The following is a 22,319-nucleotide window of genomic DNA, read 5'->3' on the forward strand; positions in this document are numbered from 1 at the left end:
AATTGAGTGCTACAATTTGGAATTTATTTTGTTGTAATACATTATATTTTTTTGTATACAATTATTTTGATGCTTTCATGTATTTTAGACAATGGCTAAGAGGAACAGAAATGCAGACATAAGTAAAATGATCCACTGGTCAGATCATATAGATGACGTCCTAATAAACTCACTTTACGATCAACATTTATGTGGTCATAGATCGGGTGGGACATTCACATCACACGCTATTGATTGTGTACATGAAGAAGTGAGGAATGCATTTCCAGATCTAGATATTGATAAAGAGCGTATACACAACCGCATAAAAAATTTGAAAAGGCAATTCTCAAAATATTATGATGTTTTCAAACATGGAATGAGTAGTTTTGCTTGTAATCCAACAACTGAACGATTCAAAGTAGAAAAGGAAGTTTAGAAGCAACTAATAAAGCTAAATCTCTTACTTTATCATATATTGTTTGCCATCTTTTATATTGTTCAAATATTAATATAGTTATTCATGCTAGGCTTAATCTGAAATAGCAGAATGAAAAACAAACACATGCGAAATTAGTAGAAAATGTTAGAAATGTATGGAAAGGATAGAGCTAGTGGGTCTACAAGTGAGACATCTCTAAACCCTCAAAGAGAAAGGAAGAGGAGTGGTGATGAACATGGTCTGGATGCTACAAGTGAGACACCAATTACCCAAGATTTAAGTGGTAATTTTAATTTTTGTGGTCTGGATAGTTCATGTGAGGCTCCAACACCTGAAACTCCTACTTCAGAGTCTGAACATGAGGTGCGAGAGTCTTTAATGCGAAAGAAAGCGAGACGTTTGACAACGGTCTATAAAGAGGAATATCAGGCTGAAGTTCGAACTATTTCAAATTCAATGAAGGAAATATTAATAATTTCAAAAGCGCATGTTTCAGCAGAAGAGCTATATCAAGAGGCTTCTCGTATGGGATTATATCCCCTTCTAGAAACGAAAGCTTTTATACTGCTTATGGATAAACCAAACATGGCTTTAGCTTTAATGATTTGTCCTCCTAATCAACGTAGTTTTTTTACGACCAATTTGCTTAATTTACCAGGTAATGACTAATATCATATCGCAACTTCGAATATTTTTTATTTGTTATTTTGTTGATTTTGATTTTTTGCTTTCTTCGAATTTTCAAATAATTGAAAATGAAGGTTGTTGTCGCCAAAATGCAATACTATATTATGCTTTTAGGAACCTTTGTCAAATTGATGTTGGATGTTTAATGGATGAATCTTAATATTTTGATGGACTAATTTATGTTTTAGATTGATTAATTTATGTTATATGGACTATTTTTTTCTATCTTTCTCTGCTTGTTTGTGGATAATATTTTACATTTTTGAAGCGGTTTTGGTTTATTGTGGTATTTGTTTAATTTTTGAGTAATTTAATAAAAGAATATAAAAATTTTTCTACTATTGAATATAAATACAAAATATCTATATATATATATATGTACTGTACACTTTTGTTAAAAAATAAATTTAGAAGTTTGAAACTAATAAAAATATATATGATTGCATATATGGAATTTTATTGATGATTAATTTTTTACATAATATTAATTATTAAATTAACTCATGGTATATGATTATTTCAAACATATTTTAATTTTTTATTTGTTGAAATAATTTTAAATTTAATATACTAATATATAATTACAACTATTTGTCTCTAATATATGAATATTTTTATTTTTATTAAAATTAAATTAATGTGATAATATAACTAATTATTATTTATTTTATTAAATATAAAATTTTAATTTGACTATGTATAATAATTATTTATTTAAATATAAATATAATTATATTAATAAATAATTTATTTATTTTTTTCTTGCAATCTTCTTTTATACAATTTACTATTACATATAATATGTAAGGGAAAATTAGTAATTTGATTGAAAATACAACCATACCATCCTATAATCCAAACAAAAATATGTCATTAATATACATAATATACCATCATCTAAATGTAAAAAAAAATTTCCATTACATTCCTGTGTTATTGCCTTCAATTACTGCCATTGTTATACATTAATTAACCAACACTTTAATTTATCCAAACAAAGCTCGAAAGTCGTAAAGGTAGGAAGTTTCTGAAAGGCCTTCGTACCGATATTTACGATTGGGTTGCGATGCTGAGACCTAGATCGTATGTAGAGGTGTTAGAACATGCCTAGTTGGCTAAAGACCTCATCTCAGCCAAGCACTAATGCATTGCCCAAGTCCATACCCAACAACAACAACTCCAACAACCCAGAAGAAGTTTGCTTGACCTAGTAAGTAGCCACCCTGATAAACGAACCCGAGTTGCCCTTCCTCCTCCTCTACCTCCACCTACTGGATAGTCTGTCCGACCTTCCCAACCATGTCAGCATTGTGGTCGCTCGCATGGTGAATTACCCTGTCAGCGTATAAATCACACCTGTTATCGGTGCAGAAGCACCTAACATTTTATAAAAATTGTTATAAATCCTTCTAGGGGATTATTATAAGCTCACTGTATGTATAAAAATTGTAAGATAACAGTATCAGAAATATAAGTATTTATAGACTTGATACTCTTAGATTTATCAGGGTTTGATGTTATTCTAGGAATGTAGCAGCCCCGGAAATTTAAAATGGAAATTATATTATAAATATCAAATGCGGAAGCGAAGTCAAAATTTGAATAACATCCCTTACACTAAAACTAAAAACGTGCTCACAAAATATAAAAGATTAAACTACCTAAAGGAGAAACTTGAAAGTAAAAAAAAAACTACGAATGTGACTAGGGAGTCTTTAGGCGTCCCCTTCGTCGTCCTCCTGCGGAACCGGCTCGGGAATGATGTCCTCTTGATCTGAAATGATTAAATAAGGAATGAGCTATACTAGCCCAGTAAAGACATCACGATATCTCACCGTCACGGAGGTAAAGGTGGGTAGAAAACACAAAAAGACCAATGGAGCATAATTTACAATAAATCCTTTTATTAATAATAAAACCTTTACCATTCACTTACCTCGGTGAAATTCATAAAACAATATACGAAAGCAATAACATCATCATCATCATGAAAACATATATATATGAACTGTATAACATAATACCTATCAAACTTTTCGTAATTCAATCGTTACACAACATATTTTCCTAATTCACCAGCCCACTAGTATCCATGGGGATCCATAGGGGTCCCGCTACCCGTTAATCCTTAACACTTGAAATCCATTCCAGGACCGTCCCCATACCCCGTCCGGTATGGGCGCCAAACCATAGACCTCATTACCCCGTCCGGTGTGAGGGTGAAACGGGCCGTCCCCATACCCCGTCAGGTATGGGCGCCAAAACACGTAAGATCTCCATACCCCGTCTGGTATGGGAGACCACAATCCCGGTAGAGTTCCATACGGACCCGGTCCGTCCACCATCTCCCAGGATATCTAGTCAGGCTGACCACATTATACCATTACCCATTTACATAATTTTTCATTCTCTTTTTCCTCAGTCAGCATCATTAATCCACATACAAGCAAGCAAACAGTAATTTATGCTAAACAGACAACATACAGTATCAATATCCCGGTCATTTAATCCATAATCAATAAAATAGTAAAATATGCACACGAAACTATAAAATGAAAACATCGAACCTCATGCTGCATTTAAAACTGTAAAACAGGCCAAATAACAGTTAACCGACAAATACACTAGACTTGGGCTCCATTAGCGACCTTAAGCAATTTCACACATTCGTTGATTCATGAAATACCGTTTTATCATTTATTGAACTTTAAAACCGTGATAGGAAATAAGGTGAGGGGTCCTTACACGTTTCGGGGTCCAAACACGGCTTCACAGTGCGCCTACAGGCTGTCCCTAATTTTTCCTGAATTTTTCTCGGGGAACTGAAACGCACTACTGGTACCTGCACGTGTTCCAAAAAATCCCAAATTAGGCCTAGGGCCCCTTTCGGCCAATATCGCAACTCCGGCACGGCGGCTCCGCCGTGCTCCGGCGACGGCACCGCTGCTGGCGGCGGTGATTCGCCTCGGGTTGGCTGTTTTCGGCCGTTTCCGGCCGAATTCGGCCACACTCGCATCGGTCCCTGCAAGAAAACAACCCTAGGGCCCTCGGGGGGCCAAAAATTCACGAAAAAACGGAGCTTACCGGCGGCGGTGCTCTCGGGTGCGGCGGCTCTCCGGCGAGGTTCGTGTTTTGGTGATTCGGCTCTGGTCAACCTGTAGAGAAAAGAATGGTGATCACGGTGATATAAAAATTGCATCAAACGGAGGTCGGGAAGGGCCTCATCGGAGGCAAAAATTGAGAAGGGGCGCGGCAGCGCCGCTGGGCTTCGGCCGTGTATTCCGGCCGTTTGGCCAGGATTTTGGCTCCGATTTGGCCACAGGAGGAATCAGCGTGGAAAAACGAGTCGGGGGTACGAAATTTACCTCGATCGGCGGTCCGAAATTTCCCCGGTGCGGCAGCGGGTGGCAGCGGCCGGCTTCTGGTTCGTCTTCTCCGGCGAGCGGCAGGCGGCTAGGGTTTGTGGTCTGGTGTGGGGGTTCTATTTATAACTCTTTGCCTTTTGATCTCAGCCGTCCATTTTGTTTTAATCTGGGCCGTCCGTTTTTAATTGAATCTGGCCCGTCCGTGCGATTGCATCTGGGCCGTCCGATCGCACGCTTGATCTGGGCCATCCGATCTCGCCTACGCGGATCGCCAACATGGCCCATTCTGGAACGACGTAGTCTTGCCACGTGGCAGGTCCCGGTTGGCCGGGACTGCTGACCGGGCCTGCTGACATGGCTTTTTCTTTTTTTTTTTCGGCCCCTTTCGGGGCGCTACAACTCTCCCCCCCTTAAAGAAATTTGGTCCCCAAATTTGCCTCATTACTCTTGATCAAACAGATGGGGATATTGGGCCCTAAATTCTGATTCCAGTTCCCAGGTGGCCTCCCTGGGCGTGTGGTTCTGCCACACGACTTTTACAAATGATATTTCCCGGTTGCGGAGTATTCTGCTCTCTCGGTCCGTGATACCGACCGGTACTTCTTCATAAGACAAGTCCTCTCGGAGTGGAAGCGGTTCATGAGCCAAGACATGAGAAGGGTCCGGATTGTACTTACGTAGCATAGATACGTGAAACACATTATGAACCCGGGAGAGCTCAGGAGGCAGTGCAAGTCTGTAGGCCGTGGTACCAATCTTGTCTAAGATTTCAAAGGGTCCAATATATCTGGGGTTTAATTTTCCCCTCCTGCCGAACCTACTAATCCCCTTGAAGGGGGTGACTTTAAGAAACACCCGGTCGCCTTTCTCAAAGGCCATGTCTCCTCCGGGTATCACCATAACTCTTCTGCCTACTCTGAGCTGTCTGGATGTTCTTCTTGATCTTAACTATCTTGGACGTGGTTTCTTCTACCAAATCTGGGCCAAACAATCTTCTATCGCCCACTTCTTCCCAACAGATCGGTGACCTGTACGGACGCCCGTATAGCACCTCGTATGGGGCCATGTCGATGCTTGCTTGGTAACTGTTGTTGTAAGCAAACTCTATCAGGGGTAGGTGGTCGTCCCAATGGCCCCCGGAGTCAAGGACACAAGCTCGGAGCATATCCTCCAGCGTACGAATTGTCCTATCTGATTGTCCATCGGTTTGGGGGTGGAAAGCAGTACTAAGAGACAGCTTTGTTCCCATAGCTTGCTGGAAACTATTCCAAAATCGAGAAGTGAATCTGGGATCCCTGTCGGATACCACTGTCACTGGAACTCCATGCAGTCTGACTACCTCCCGGATATACATTCTTGCCAACTTGTCCAAAGGATCAGTCATTCTGATGGCCAGAAAGTGGGAAGACTTAGTGAGTCGGTCAACAATTACCCATATAGCATCATGTCCCGATCGTGCCTTGGGTAGTCCCGATACGAAGTCCATGGTGATATGTTCCCACTTCCACTCTGGAATCGGTAAAGGCTGAAGTAACCCACCCGGGCGTTGATGTTCTGCTTTGACCTGCTGACATACCAAGCACTTAGATACAAAGTCGGCTATATCTCTCTTCATCCCATTCCACGAGAACCGAGGTCGCATAGTTTGGTACATTTTCGTACTTCCTGGATGCATGGCGAACCTTGAACTATGGGACTCTGTCATGATGTCTCTTCTTAACTCACTGTCGTCTGGGACACACACTCTGTCCTTGAAACGAATCAATCCGTCGGCAGAGATCTGAAATTCTGAGCTCACTCCCTGTTCTGCATTCTTCTTGCGCGTTACTAGGGCGGGGTCGACTGACTGGGCTTCATTTATTCTTTGGATTAACTCGGGTTGGACTGCTAGGTGGCCCAAACATGTGACTCTCTTCAGGTCTCGCAGGCGAACCTGCTGTGTAGCCCCAATGGACCTATATTCTGAAACCATCAGATGGGCTAGGGTGCCTGCACTTTTCCTGCTGAGGGCATCGGCCACCACGTTGCCCTTACCTGGATGGTATAGGATGTCACAATCATAGTCCTTGAGGAGTTCCATCCACCTTCTCTGACGCATATTGAGATCCTTCTGAGTGAAGATATGCTTCAAACTTTTATGATCGGTGTAGATCTGAAAGGTCTCTCCATACAAATAATGGCGCCAGGTTTTCAAGGCGTGTATGATTGCGGCAAGCTCCAAGTCATGGGTAGGATAGTTCTTCTCATGATTCTTTAGCTGTCTAGACCCATATGCTATAACCGTTCCATGCTGCATTAGGACACAACCCAGGCCCAGATAGGAGGCATCACTATAAACTGTGTACTCTCCTGATCCACTCGGTAGAGCCAGCACTGGTGCAGTAGTCAGTCGCTTCTTCAACTCTGAAAAGCTCCTCTCGCAGTTCTCATTCCATTCAAACCTTGCATTCTTCTTTGTGAGTTGGGTCAGAGGAGCTGTTAGACTAGAGAACCCTTCGACAAACCAGCGGTAATAACCTGCCATCCCTAGGAAACTGCGAATTTCCTTAACTGTTGTCAGCCTTTCCCAACCAAGTACCGCTTCAACCTTTTCGGGGTTCACTAACACCCCTTCCTTCGATATAACATGCCCTAAGAAGGCGGTTTGTTCGAGCCAAAATCCACACTTGCTCAACTTCGCATACAACTTCTTTTCCCTGAGTACCTGCAGGACTTGGGCAAGATGATGAGCATGTTCTTCCCTACTTTTTGAGTTGACTAAGATATCATCGATGAACACGATGACAAATTGATCCAAGAATTCTCTGAAGATTCTATTCATTAGATCCATAAAGATGGCCGGGGCATTGGTTAGCCCAAACGGCATAACCAGGAACTCATAGTGTCCGTACCTGGTTCGGAATGTCGTCTTGGGGATGTCTTCGGCTCTCACTTTTACCTGATGGTAACCTGATCGTAGATCTATTTTGGAAAAGACCTGTGCACCCTGCAACTGATCGAAATGGTCATCAATCCGGGGAAGAGGGTACTTGTTCTTAATTGTTACCTTGTTTATCCTTCTATAATCAATGCACAGTCTCAACGTTCCATCCCCTTTCTTTACAAAAGTAACCCCGGCACCCCATGGGGAAATGCTATGTCTAATGAAGCCACTGTTTTGTAGCTCAGTGATTTGTTTCCTTAGCTCTTCCATCTCGATGCGGCTCATTTGGTAAGGAGCTACCGAGATGGGCTGGGTTCCTGACTGTAAGTCTATGGTGAACTCGACCTCTCTGTCCCCTGGTAGACCGGGCAGTTCATCCGGAAATACGTCTGGAAAGTCTCAGACTACTGGAATCTCTTGGATACAAACTTCTTTCTTGGGTTTACCTAGTTAGAGAAAATACAATATTAAGGCATTGGGAATTAAGAAGAAAAGAATTTGCCAATAGGGGAAATCAGTACCGAATAATTTTATTAACTTGTAAATGGCTCCTCGTTGGGAGGATTAAATACAATCTTTTTGTTAAAGCAGTCTATGGTGGTGTGATACACCGCTAGCTAATCCATTCCTAGGATTACATCAAAATTTCCTGTGTCTAACCCTATCAGGTCTACCCTCAATTTCCTATCTGCTATCTCCACGGCACATGCCCTGTAGACAACCTCTCCTAGCAATGTCTCCCCCCCAGCGGTAGATACAAGCAATAATGAATTAAGTCTATCAAGTGATACACAAATTTTGGAAGCAATAACATGTGAAATAAAAGAATGTGATGCACCAGTATCAAACAAAACATGAGCAATGTGGCCAGAGATAGTATACATACCGTGTACCACGTCCGGGTCTGCGTCGGCATCCTTCTGGGTAAGGTTGTAAACTTTGCCCTGGATTGGAGGCCTCCCTTGATTCTGGTTCCTAGGGCACTCCCTCGCATAGTGCTGGGCACTGCCGCATATGCGACAGGTGTTGTTGAGGTGGTAGCAGGGTCGGTCCCCATGATCCCTGCCGCAGTACTGGTAGATCTCCCCACGTGCTGCCCCCATAGCCTGAGGAGGGGCCTGGACGGCAGGTCTGGGCCTCTTACTGGGTTGGATAGTCATGGTAGGCGCTGGCCTGCGGAGCGGGGCTGAGGGTCGGGAACTTCTCGCTAGCTGAGAACGGGTGTCGAAGCTCCTTTCTATGATCTGTGCCTTTGCCAGGACTGCCGAATATGTCTCGAGCTCCATCACCAATAAGTGCTGTCTGATCGCCGGGCGGAGACCCCACTGGAATTTCCTGGCCTTTCGGCCCTCATCCAACAATGTCTCCGGGGCATGTCGGCCCAGCTCTAGGAACTTGCGGGCATACTCCGACACTGTCATATTACCCTGGACCAATTGAGCAAATTCCATTTCCTTTAAATGTTGGATGTGTTTAGGGAGATACTCCGCATGGAAGGCCGCTAGGAACTGCTCCCAAGTAACTGGTACAGGCAGGGTGGCCCGCTTGAGCTCCCACCAGCGTACTGCTTCCCCTACCAGCATGTAGGAGGCAATGGCAGCCCTCTGCTCAGGAACTACTCCCAAGGTCTCAAAAGCTCTCTCAGTCTCTGCCAGCCAGTATTGGGCCTCTTCGAAAGAGGATCCCCCTGAAAAAGTAGAAGGGTTCAGTCTCCTGTACCTCTCTATGAAGCCGGGGTCGATCAAGGAGGGAGCGGGGTCCCGAGGTAGAGGGACTGGGGCCGGCTGAGGGTGAACTGGGGGACCCTGTGGTGGTGCCTGCTGATGTGGTGGGGGCACTGGAATGTGCTGTGGCGGCACCTGTTGGTACTGTGGCTGTGGTACCGGGTCGTACCGCAGCTGTGGTGCCGGGTGGTACCATGGAGGAACAGGCTCCTGCCGGGGTGGCTCGGGATCAGCCTGCTGTAGCGGGGGCTCAACCTGCGCTAGCGGAGGAGGTCACGGTAACTCCCTTCTCTCCTCTTGCCTTCGCTGGGCAGCTGCGAGAGCCTCCACCATCTCGAATAGTCTATCTAAATCCTCCCGAAGTGAATTATCTGGGGCCGCTCGGTTTCGTGGGGGCCTTCCTCTCCTCATTTCCGTGTACCTGCATTCACAAGGAATGATTGAGTAACGATATATCGGTGAGTATTTCTCTAAGGCACTATTGTGTAAGGGATAGGTCCGAGGAAACGCGGCTCTGATACCAACTGTAGCAGCCCCGGAAATTTAAAATGGAAATTATATTATAAATATCAAATGCGGAAGCGAAGTCAAAATTTGAATAACATCCCTTACACTAAAACTAAAAACGTGCTCACAAAATATAAAAGATTAAACTACCTAAAGGAGAAACTTGAAAGTAAAAAAAAAACTATGAATGTGACTAGGGAGTCTTTAGGCGTCCCCTTCGTCGTCCTCCTGCGGAACCGGCTCGGGAACGATGTCCTCTTGATCTGAAATGATTAAATAAGGAATGAGCTACACTAGCCCAGTAAAGACATCACGATATCTCACCGTCACGGAGGTAAAGGTGGGTAGAAAACACAAAAAGACCAATGGAGCATAATTTACAACAAATCCTTTTATTAATAATAAAACCTTTACCATTCACTTACCTCGGTGAAATTCATAAAACAATATACAAAAGCAATAACATCATCATCATCATGAAAACATATATATATGAACTGTATAACATAATACCTATCAAACTTTTCGTAATTCAATCGTTACACAACATATTTTCCTAATTCACCAGCCCACTAGTATCCATGGGGATCCATAGGGGTCCCGCTACCCGTCAATCCTTAACACTTGAAATCCATTCCAGGGCCATCCCCATACCCCGTCCGGTATGGGCGCCAAACCATAGACCTCATTACCCCGTCCGGTGTGAGGGTGAAACGGGTCGTCCCCATACCCCGTCCGGTATGGGCGCCAAAACACATAAGATCTCCATACCCCGTCCGGTATGGGAGACCACAATCCCGGTAGGGTTCCATACAGACCCGGTCCGTCCACCATCTCTCAGGATATCTAGTTAGGCTGACCACATTATACCATTACCCATTTACATAATTTTTCATTCTCTTTTTCCTCAGTCAGCATCATTAATCCACATACAAGCAAGCAAACAGTAATTTATGCTAAACAGACAACATACAGCATCAATATCCCGGTCATTTAATCCATAATCAATAAAACAGTAAAATATGCACACGAAACTATAAAATGAAAACATCGAACCTCATGCTGCATTTAAAACTGTAAAACAGGCCAAATAACAGTTAACCGACAAATACACTAGACTTGGGCTCCATTAGCGACCTTAAGCAATTTCACACATTCGTTGATTCATGAAATACCGTTTTATCATTTATTGAACTTTAAAACCGTGATAGGAAATAAGGTGAGGGGTCCTTACACGTTTCGGGGTCCGAACACGGCTTCACAGTGCGCCTACAGGCTGTCCCTAATTTTCCCTGAATTTTTCTCGGGGAACTGAAACGCACTACTGGTACCTGCACGTGTTCCAAAAAATCCCAAATTAGGCCCAGGGCCCCTTTCGGCCAATATCGCAACTCCGGCACGGCGGCTCCGCCGTGCTCCGGCGACGGTACCGCTGCTGGCGGCGGCGATTCGCCTCGGGTTGGCTGTTTTCGGCCGTTTCTGGCCGAATTCGGCCACACTCGCATCGCTCCCTGCGAGAAAACAACCCTAGGGCCCTCGGGGGGCCAAAAAATCACGAAAAAACGGAGCTTACCGGCGGCGGTGCTCTCGGGTGCGGCGGCTCTCCGGCGAGGTTCGTGTTTTGGTGATTCAGCTCTGGTCAACCTGTAGAGAAAAGAATGGTGATCACGGTGATATAAAAATTGCATCAAACGGAGGCCGGGAAGGGTCTCATCGGAGGCAAAAACCGAGAAGGGGCGCGGCGACGCCGCTGGGCTTCGGCCGTGTATTTCGGCCGTTTGGCCAGGATTTTGGCTCCGATTTGGCCACAGGAGGAATCAGCGTGGAAAAACGAGTCGGTGGTACGAAATTTACCTCGATCGGCGGTCAGAAATTTCCCCTGTGCGGCGGCGGGTGGCGGCGGCCGGCTTCTGGTTCGTCTTCTCCGGCGAGCGGCAGGCGGCAGGCGGCTAGGGTTTGTGGTCTAGTGTGGGGGTTCTATTTATAACCCTTTGCCTTTTAATCTCAGCCGTCCATTTTGTTTTAATCTGGGCCGTTCGTTTTTGATTGAATCTGGGCCGTCCATGCGATTGCATCTGGGCCGTCCGATCGCACGCTTGATCTGGACCGTCCGATCACGCCTACGCGGATCGCCAATGTGGCCCGTTCTGGAACGATGTGGTCTTGCCACGTGGCAGGTCCCGGTTGGTCGGGACTTCTGACCGGGCCTGCTGACGTGGCTTTTTTTTTTTTTTTTTCGGCCCCTTTCCCGGCGCTACAAGGAATATATTTATTAGAAAAATATAAAGCAATTATTGAAATAAATAAGATCTATTTTTCTCTCTAATAATTGAATAAATAGGAATATGGATGTTGATCCTACTGTGTATTCCATTCCCATTGTTTGCAACTTTCTAGAAGTTTTTTCTATCGAATTACCCGGTTTGCCGCCTCCGCAAGAGGTAGAGTTTTCTATCGAACTAACTTGGAACCTAACTAATTTTGAAACCTGCCTATCGGATAAGTCATACTGAGCTCACAAAACTGGAAGACCAGCTTTCTGAGCTTCTTGGCCAGATGTTTATTTACCCTAGTCACTCCCCGTAGGGCACTCCAGTATTATTTATGAAAAAGAAGGATGGCTTCCTCAAACTGTGCATGGATTACTAAGAACTCAACCAAGTAATAGTAAAGAGCAAGTATCCTCTACCTCGAATTGATGATCTTTTCGACCAATTACAATGAGTCACAATCTTCTCCAAGATGGACCTTAAATCGGGATACTACCAGCTGAGAGTCAAAGAAGAAGATATTCTAAAGACTGCCTTCCGGTGTAGATACAGCCTATACAAGTTCAAGGTGATATCGTTTGGGTTAACTAATGCCCCTTCTACCTTCATGGATATAATGAATAGGGTTTTTCGGCATGCACTAGATCAGTACGTCATCGTGTTCATTAATGACATCCTAGTGTACTCCAAGAGTCTGAAAGAACAAGCAGTCTACCTATCTAAAGTGTTGGGAACACTTCATTGGAACTAACTATTTGCTAAACTTAGCAAATGCTCCTTCTGGTTGGATCGAGTTTCCTTTCCTGGTCATGTTATTTCAAACGAATGAATTTCTGTGGATCTGGCCAAGGTTAAAACGATGATCAACTGGAATCCACCCACCAATATGGTTGAGGTACGTAGTTTCTTTGACTTGGTAGGTTACTATCGGTGACTCATCGATGGATTTTTTAAGATTGTTGCTCTATTGACTCGATTCACTCGAAAGGGCATACCATTTATCTGGAATTATGAATGTGGTGAAAGCTTTATGGAATTAAAGCATCATCTTACTTCTGCTATGGTGTTGATCCTTCACAACAACACTAGAAGATTTTAGGTCTACTATGACGCATCTCATATTGGCTCGAGATGCGTTTTAATGCAACATGATATAGTGATCGCTTATGGATCCAGATAGTTGAAACTCCATGAGTGGAACTACCCTACTCATGATGTGGAGTTTGAGGCTATCATCTTTACCATGAAGATATGGTGTCATTACCTGTTTGGTCATACCTTTGAGATTTACATTGACCACAAAAGCTTAAAGTACATCTTCTCACAGAGAGAGTTGAACATGAGACAGAGACACTGGATGGACCTCCTGAAGGACTATAACTACAAGATCATCTACCATCCCGGTAGAGGAAATGTAGCCGCTGATGCACTGAACTGAAAAAAATCTGTAGTGTTGGCCCAAATCATAGCCTCCAGTTGGAAGTTCGTAGATGCTATGCAGTCATTCCACTTTAACTACTATGGCAATGGTATTTATCTCGCTCAGATTTGAGCCTTGCCTGATCTTTTTCTGAAGATTTGGGAAGCTCAGTCCACAAACCAGGAAATCACTAAGAATTTGAGTAAGTTCTCTTCTGACGAGTTTCCTTATTTCAAGCTCTCAGATGATGGATTGTTTAGATTTTAGGACTGAATTTGGGTCTCTGTCCCTATCAGGACGAATGTTCTCAAGGCTGCCCATGCCTCCAAACTATCCATCCACCCCAGAAGTACCAAGATGTACCAGGACCTGAATCGTCAATACTGGTGGTCGAAAATGAAGAAGGACATTGTCGACTATGTCTCCCAATGCCTTATTTTCCAAAGGATTAAGGTAGAACACTAGAGACCCCATGATTTGTTACAGGACCTCCCGATTCTGGAATAGAAGTGGGAGTATGTAACTAAGGATTCTATCACTAGACTACCTAAGGCCTATTCTGGTCGTAATATTATTTGGGTCATCATTGGCAGACTAACCAAGACTGCTCATTTTTTGCCCATCAAGACCAATAACTCCACCAGCAAATTAGCCTGCCTTTATGCCTATGAAATTGTTCGACTCCATGGTATTTCCTTATCCATTGCGTCCAATCAAGATGCTCGATTCACCTCCCACTTTTTAGACAGCTTTTAAGAAGCTCTTGGGTCTGCATTGTACTTCAGCATTGCTTATCATCCCCAAACTGATGGTCAGTCAGAACATACTATGCAAACATTGAAAGACATGTTGCGTGCTTGCATCTTTGACTTTGATGATAACTGGTATGAGTATCTTCCCCTGTGTGAATTTTTTTATAATAACAGTTATCATTCCTGCATCAGCATGGCTCCATATGAAGTCTTGTATGGTAGGCCCTGCCGTTCTCCCACTTATTAGAGCGAAGTTGGAAACCAGCGTCATTTGGGACCAGACTTCATCCAGGAGACTATTGAGAAGGTCGCGATCATCTGTAGGAACTTGTCTACCACCTAGAGTCGCTAGAAGAGTTACGTTGATAATCATAGGAGACCCCTGGAATTTGTCGTTGGAGACCAAGTCTTTCTTAAGGTTTTCCCCTATAAGAAAAAAATGCAGTTGGGGAAAAGAGGGAGGTTGAGCCCCCATTATGTGGGACCTTTTCAGATCATGGAGTGTATTAGACCTGTGGTATACTGCCTTACTCTATCTCGAGAGTTTGCAAGTCTACATGATGTTTTTCACATCGCTATGCTCAAAAGGTACTACCCTGACCCTTCTCATATCATTCCTCTCGATAAAGCACAAGTACAAGCCGATATGATTTATTAGGAACTCCCTGTGAAAATTTTTGATTGGATCAACAAAGTTTTACGTAACAAGACAATCCCTATGGTGAAGGTGCAGTGGCAGCACCATACTCCAAAAGAGGCAACGTGAGAATTGGAAAGCAAGTTGAGATAGAAGTTTCTGGACCTATTCGAGACAAAATTGGGAGACCAAATTTTTTAACGTGGGGCGATGTAATACCCTGCTCCCCACCATGATAAATTGTATTTGGAAAACCTCTATTTATTTGGGCCTTAAAGCCACCTAAACTCATTTAAATTCATTTCGCAGCTTTATCGCAATTCGTAATTTCAATTTTATGCCCAACTTTATCGCAATTCGTAATTTCAATTTTATGTTGATTTGGTTATTTTATTTTGATTTTATATGTTATTATTTTTATTATTATTATTTTAAAATAATTAATTTTTCAGGAGAAAACACAAAAATGGGGGAATATCCTGCGGGAGAGGGTCACCCACACGGGCACTGTGCGCTGTGTGCGTGTGTGCGTGCATGACCAAGCACAGGACTTGCGTGCACATCTTGTCATGGATACAGACAGGTGCTGCACACTATGCGCGCATCATCCGTGTAGTAGGCCTGTGCGGAGAGGCCTGCACGCTTGGGGCTTCCGCACGCTATAGGCCCTGCGCATGGCAGGGTAGGGTAGCGCCTGCAGGCAAGGCTCGCAGTGCGCGCTGGCTGGGTTAGGTGCACTTCCACCTCAGGTAGTGTGCCAGAGTTTCTACCGTCAATTTTTCTACTAAAGATTTTAGCTTAAAATCAAGATTACCAGCAAATGCACAGGAAATAAAAGAGTGAGTAGTACCTATATCAATTAAAGACTTGACAAAATTATCATGGATAGAAAGCATACCCTGGATGAGAACAAGAGTGGGGAGAGCATCGGGTTCATCTAGGTGGTACATGTGACCCTGAGCTACAGGCCTAATATGACATCTCATATGTTAATTAAGGCAAATGGGTGCTAGATACAGATTTAAAATAACGAGTGCATGATAAAATTTTATGCAGCGGAACAATTAATGTAAATTTCTTACAAATATATATATGAGTTTCAATTACATACATATAACTGAGGCTTAAAGTGGCTACAAAATACAAAAAAAAAGACAAAACACAAAAGAATGCCACTTCTTTCACTATGTTATTGGACTCATCAGAGTGCGGAAACAATCACGCACTCAAATTTTATGGATCCATGGGATCTTCATAGACTTCCAAGGGTAGGTCAGCCTGCAGTTCCTCATTTTATTCATCATCTAGAGGGGATTGAAAGAGTGAGTTCCATATGCTCAGTAAAGAAAACATTATCAAATTAACATCGTAAGGTTTTAAAGATTAATTATTTAACTTAAAAGCTTACCATTTGGCCACTTCGTAGACCGACCTTATATTATAAAAAAAAATTATTTATTGAGAAAATAATACATTAATATGAACAAACCAAATAAACATCATGCCAGATAATAAAAAAAATCAAATAAATTATGAAATGCTCAGATTTTTGTGTCATGCTTCGCGAAGTTGTTATAATTTCCATCTCTACAAGCGTATACAGATTTTCAACTACCCAAGTGGAATAATCAGATCAAATACAGATACGACAATTTGCTCAGGCCTATTTTCGGCTGACCAAACCATGGTACGATCTACGTCCACCGCCTACCAACCATAATGACCCTATCAGATATCTACAGTCACGATAGTATTTAGCCAAGGGTGACCCCTTACAGATACTCGCATTATCACTCTCGTTAGAGGGTACGCTATCATCCACTAGGAACGATCCTCTTACATCTTTCCATACTAGATGGGGGAGGGAGAAATAGATACCTCAATGGGCTAGGGGAACAGATGTCCCTCAAAGATTAAAAAGCCTAACAAGACACTTGATGCAATATGCATGTCAATACAGATATATATTTTGGACAATTCATGCTTTATTCTACTTTTCTCTTTTTTTTCTTTTTTTTCTTTTTTTTTACAATGCAATAATACCGACTTTATATTATATTTTATTACATGCAAATCATCAAGTGTCTATATTCACACAGCATGTTTGAAAAAAATAACAATTCGATTTATCTGAACTATAAACAAAAAGGCATACAAGCAGGCAAAATCACAATCGTCATGTTTAATAATTTTATTTTATCTAAAAATATCTCTTAAGATGTTGAAAAAAATACTAAATTCCTTACCGAAACTTTAATATTTTCTCCTTCACCGTTCCTCTTTTCTTTTCCTCATTCTCTCACTAGATTACTCTCTCTCACTCCCTCTAAGTTTAAAAAATGGAAGAATGGAAGTGTGAGGAAGAATGGGGTGGGAAGGCCTATTTATAGAAAATTAGAATGTCATATTCGTGCCAAGTGGTGAAATCTGGTGAAGAGAGAGGAGAAAAAGATTTTCGGCACAAAAAAAAGAATAGGGCCTCCTCCACCGGTGGTGGTGATGTGCCACCCGAGGCGATAGCAGTGCACTACCCAAGGCCACAATGTCCTGGCCGGTGTACTATAGGCTAGCCTGCAGGCGCACAGGCCTCCTACCGTGTGCGCAAGCTCCAAGCGCACAAGGCCTATTTGCACAAGCCTGCTATGTAGATAGCGTGCGTATAGTGTGCGGCTCCTGTCTGCATGCAAGGTGACAAAACGAATGGCCCGCCTGCATGCGACAAGATGCGCACAGAACCTGTCCATGCGCCATGTGCGTTATGTGCACGTCCCGTGCATGCGTGCGTACAGATAGGATTTGCACATTGTGCGCATGTCCTATAACTATAGTGCGCGACATCTGCACGGGCAGCTCTACTTCCCCGTGGGATTTCTTCCCGTTTCCTCGTTTTTCTAATTTTTTCCAATTTTCTAAAATTCATTTAAATAAGTTAAATGTAAAATTAAATAATAAAAATTAAAATTAAATAAAACAAAAAATAATTAAAAATTAACCAGATTTATGAATTATGATAAACAATACACGAAGTAATTTAAATGAGTCTAACATGGTTAAAGGCCCGAACAAATAGGGTTTTCCAAATTAATTAAGCACAAAAATGGGCAAGGTGTTACACAAGGAATCCATAAGCTTCAAGAATCTCGCAGAATTGACACCCGATCTTATAGGACAAAAGATTCCCATCCCCTCAAGGACTCCTGGGACCTTGAGTGGAAAAGAACCAGGAAAGACGACTGAAATTCAAAATAATCAAGATTCAAGATTCAAAATTCAAGATTTAAGATTCAAGATTCAAGAAGGATATGTATCCAAGAGAAAGATAGGAAAAAGAATCTCGTCAACGTAGGATTCTCCCACCTGTTAATAGTCCTCCTTACATACAACTTTCTCTCTTGATATTTGGATGTACAAGTCCTTTTAGGACCGATACACAATTTGGACAATGAGAATTCCAAGAAGTATATGGCTTCATGTAATTCAACTAGAAAGAAATAAGAATTTATGAGGGGGTCTGATTCCTTCTCCAAATGGCATTAGGGTTGTGACATCAAGAGAAAAAACCTCCAAAGGAAGAATGCAAATTCTACACAGAATCGTCTTTGGATTTTATGGCACAAGAATTAAAGAAGAAAACAGAAACATCAAGGGAGAAGGATTTCTTCTCCTATCCAAAGTCCTCATTGGAATTCTACTTAAAGAAGGAATTTGATTTCTATTTAAAGGACTTTTATTTTTACTTAAAGAAGGAATTTGATTTCTATTTAAAGAAGGACTTTGATATCTACTTAAGGAAAGAGGATTCTTTGAACCTCTTCAACACCAACACTTGTAATAAATTAGTTAAATATTAGAGAGTCCAATCCGATTGCAACAAAGAGTGATAATTCGGCCACAACACTACTTTTTCCTCAAGAGAGAAAAATTTATGTTTTAATTAAATTTTAGTCTTTTAATTAATATTTTAATGTTTTCCTTGATGGGTAAGATTAAGAATTTGATTAATGTTTTTAATTCCATTTTTAGTAGAAATGATGATGAAAGCCTACATAAAGGCCACACCTTAGGTTGTATTCATTCATTTCAGTTCAAGTTAAATATAATATTCAAGTTTGCTTTAGTTTTGGCTATTGTAAGTGCTCTTTGAGAGGTTGACTTCAACCATTTTACTGAGTGAAGTATTGATTTTACTTATAAAGATAATCCCTAGTGGTGTTTTATCAATATATTTCTGAGTTGATTATAACTTATCAAGTTAATTCTTGCAGCGTTCTAATAAATTCAATCAATCTATTTAATAAACCTTAGTTTGCATTCACAGGTTGAATGTGGGTTAAGTAAGTAGAGTTTATTTAGGAATTTAATTTTCTATATACTATATATGTGGGGTTTTAGATTGCATGTCTTGGTCCCAAGTTCCACATCATTTGGTATCCGAGCTTATACTCAAAATAAATCTTACCATCTCACATTGCATTTAATGTTTCCATCAGTTATACATTACATAGTGTCTGCATCTTTTCATAGAAAACTAAAAACAAAAAATAAATATTTATCATATTCATAGTACCTATCCCACACCACTTTCATCTGTGTATTTGCATTTCACTGCATCTAGATTGTTTTACAATCTCCTTTTCCCTGGAATTTTTTTTTTCTTTAACGTGTCAAGCTTGAGTACCTTGATTCATGAGGAGTCAATTCTGATGCTCAACTTGAGGGGAGAAGATTGAGAGGTACATAAAACACAAGTAAATGCAAGGGAGTATTGTTTCCACTAATCTTTTCTTACAAGTTTCTCACAATGACTTATCCTGAAGAACTTAATAGAATAAAGTTCTATATATAAGGACTCCGGGAACTACTTAATGAATGGAAAGAAACAAGGAAAATATATCCTACATTTTCGAAGGAGGAGGTCCCTTCATGTGATGATATAGAGGAAAGCCTATCCAATCAAAAGGAAATCCATGATCCTACCAAGATCGAGCATCCTATCGAGGAGGATAAAAGAGAAGGGGAGGAAACCGACAATCAGAAAACATCATGTTTATTAATTAACCCTTCTTCTTCCAATAATAATGCTTTACAAGATTTTAGAAATTTCTCTCAAAAAAATTTGTTGCCTAAGGAAAGTTCATATTCGAGAATGAATTATGTCAAAGAAAAAGGGAATGATGTAACACCCTGCTCATCACTGTGCTTACTGATTTAGAAACTCTATTTATTCGAGTCTTTGGTCACGTTAAAATTAATTTACACTACTCGTAAATCTGATTAATTTTTATTTAATTTGCTTATATTTAAATTTATTTTATTTTATTTTATTTTAAATTTTATTATTTAATTTTTATTTAGCTTATTTGAATTAATTATGAAAAATTTGAGAAAAATCAGAAAATGATGAAGTAGGAAGAAAATCTGGCCAAAAAAATCCCAGGGGGAGACAAGTTGCTCGCGTGGGTGCTGGGCACTGTGTGCGTGCGAATGCGTGCAAATTAGCCACGAGATGTGCGCAGAGCGCGCGTGTCCTATCTGTACACATGCACGCACGCATGGGACGTGCACATAGCGCTCACATCCCGCGGCTACTGTGCGTGCATTCGCACGCGCACAGTGCCCAGCACACTGTGCATGCATCGTCCGCACAGCAGGCCTGCGCGAATAGGCCCTGTGCGCCTGGGGCCTGTGTGCATCAGCGCAGGCCTGGGCACTGCCACCTCAGGCAATGTGCTGTTGTTGCCTCGGGCAGCACGCTACTGCTACCTCGGGCAGTGCACCATCGTTGTTGGTAGAGGAGGCCCTCCTCCCTTGTTTTTCATGCCGAGCATTTTTTCTTCTCTCTCTTCATCAGATCTTGCTACTTGATGCGAATCTTACGGTTTCAAAGCTCTATAAATTTCCCTTCCCCTTCCCTTCCTCTCCACACTCTATTCTTCCATTTTTTAAAGATTTAAAGAGAGAGAGAGATAGTAGTCTAGTGAGAAAAAAAGAGAAAGAAAGGAGAACGGTGAAGGAAAAAATATTGAAGTTTCAATAAGGAATCTAGTATTTCTTTTGATGTCTTAAGCAGTATTTTTGGATAAGCTAATTTAATATGATTGTGATTTTTCCTGTTTTGTATGCGTTTATATTCAGATGAGTCGAATTGTTCTTGTTTTCAAGCATACTATGTGAATTACAGACACTTGATGAATTTGCATGTAATAAATATAATATGTAATCAGTAATAGTAAAAAGTATAAAAAGAAAAGAAAAAAAAAAGTAGAATGAAGCCTGTATAGTCCGAAATGTATCTGTATTGACATGTATGTTGCTTCAAGTGTCTCGTTAGGCTTTTTATCTCTGAGGGGTATTTGTTCCCCTTGTCCTTCAGGATATCTATTTCCTCCTCCCCTATCTATTATGGAAAGACGTAAGAGAACCGCTCCTAGTGGATGACGGCGTACCTTCTGACGAGAGTGGTATCGCGCTATCTGTAGACGTCACTCGTGGCTAAGTAATGTTGTGACTGTAGATATCTGTTAAGGCCACTATGACTAATACGATCATGGTCATAGATCGTACCATAGTTTGGCTAGCTGGAAATGGGTCTAAGTAAATTGCCGTATTTGTATATGATATGGTCATTCCACTTGGGTAGTTGAAAATCTATATTTGCCCTCAGAGATGGAAGTTGCAACAATTTCGCGAAGTATGACATGAAAATTTGAACGTTTCATGATTTATTTTATTTTCTCTAATATCTAGCATGATGTATGTTTGGTTTTCTGTATTAACGTACTGTTTTCTTAACAAATAAATAGTTTTTCATAATGTGAGATAGGTAAATATGGAGGTTAAATAGTAAGCTCTTAAGTCAAAATAATTAACTTTTGAAATCTTATGATATTAATTTCATACTGTTTTTCTTACTGAGCATATAAAACTCACCATTTCCATGCCCCCCTAGTGAGGAAGAAAGTGAGGAACCGCAGGCTAACCTACCCTTGAAAGTCTATGATGATCCTGGGAATCCACAAGTCTGAGTGCATAACTGTTCCCGCACTCTGATGAGTCCAATAACATAATGAAAGAAGTGGTCTTTATGTTTTGTTTTATATTTTGCAGCCACTTCTGGCCTCAGTATATGTATGTATTGGAACTTATATGTATTTATAAGGGTTTTGTAATAATTTTGTTATGCTACATAAATATTATCATGTACTCGTTATTCTGAATCTGTATCTGACACCCATTTGCCTTAATTAGCACTTGGGATGTCACAAATCCTCTTAGCAACCTGATTACATATAAGAAAATAATTAGTATGGAATTCCTAGAGCACAACATTTTCATTAACAAATTATTCAACACATTATATTTTTTTAATGTTAGAGATATGGAAGACATTGTTTGGTTTTAAAGATTTGTGAGGGTAGAAATAGAAGAAAAGCCAAAATGAGAAATTTACAAACCCATATATTACTAATATAAAGTTAATAATTATCCTCAATAATATTGTTAAAAATAGTGATGTGATGTCCCGGATACCTAATGGGTAAAAAGGAACCAAGTACTCAAGTAGTTACGAGTGGAAAATGAAAATTTTGACATTCAAGCGAATTAGAAAATCC

This window comes from Carica papaya, chromosome 3 (assembly GCF_054855325.1).
Source record: "Carica papaya isolate Zhongbai chromosome 3, ASM5485532v1, whole genome shotgun sequence".
Lineage (NCBI taxonomy): Eukaryota > Viridiplantae > Streptophyta > Magnoliopsida > Brassicales > Caricaceae > Carica > Carica papaya.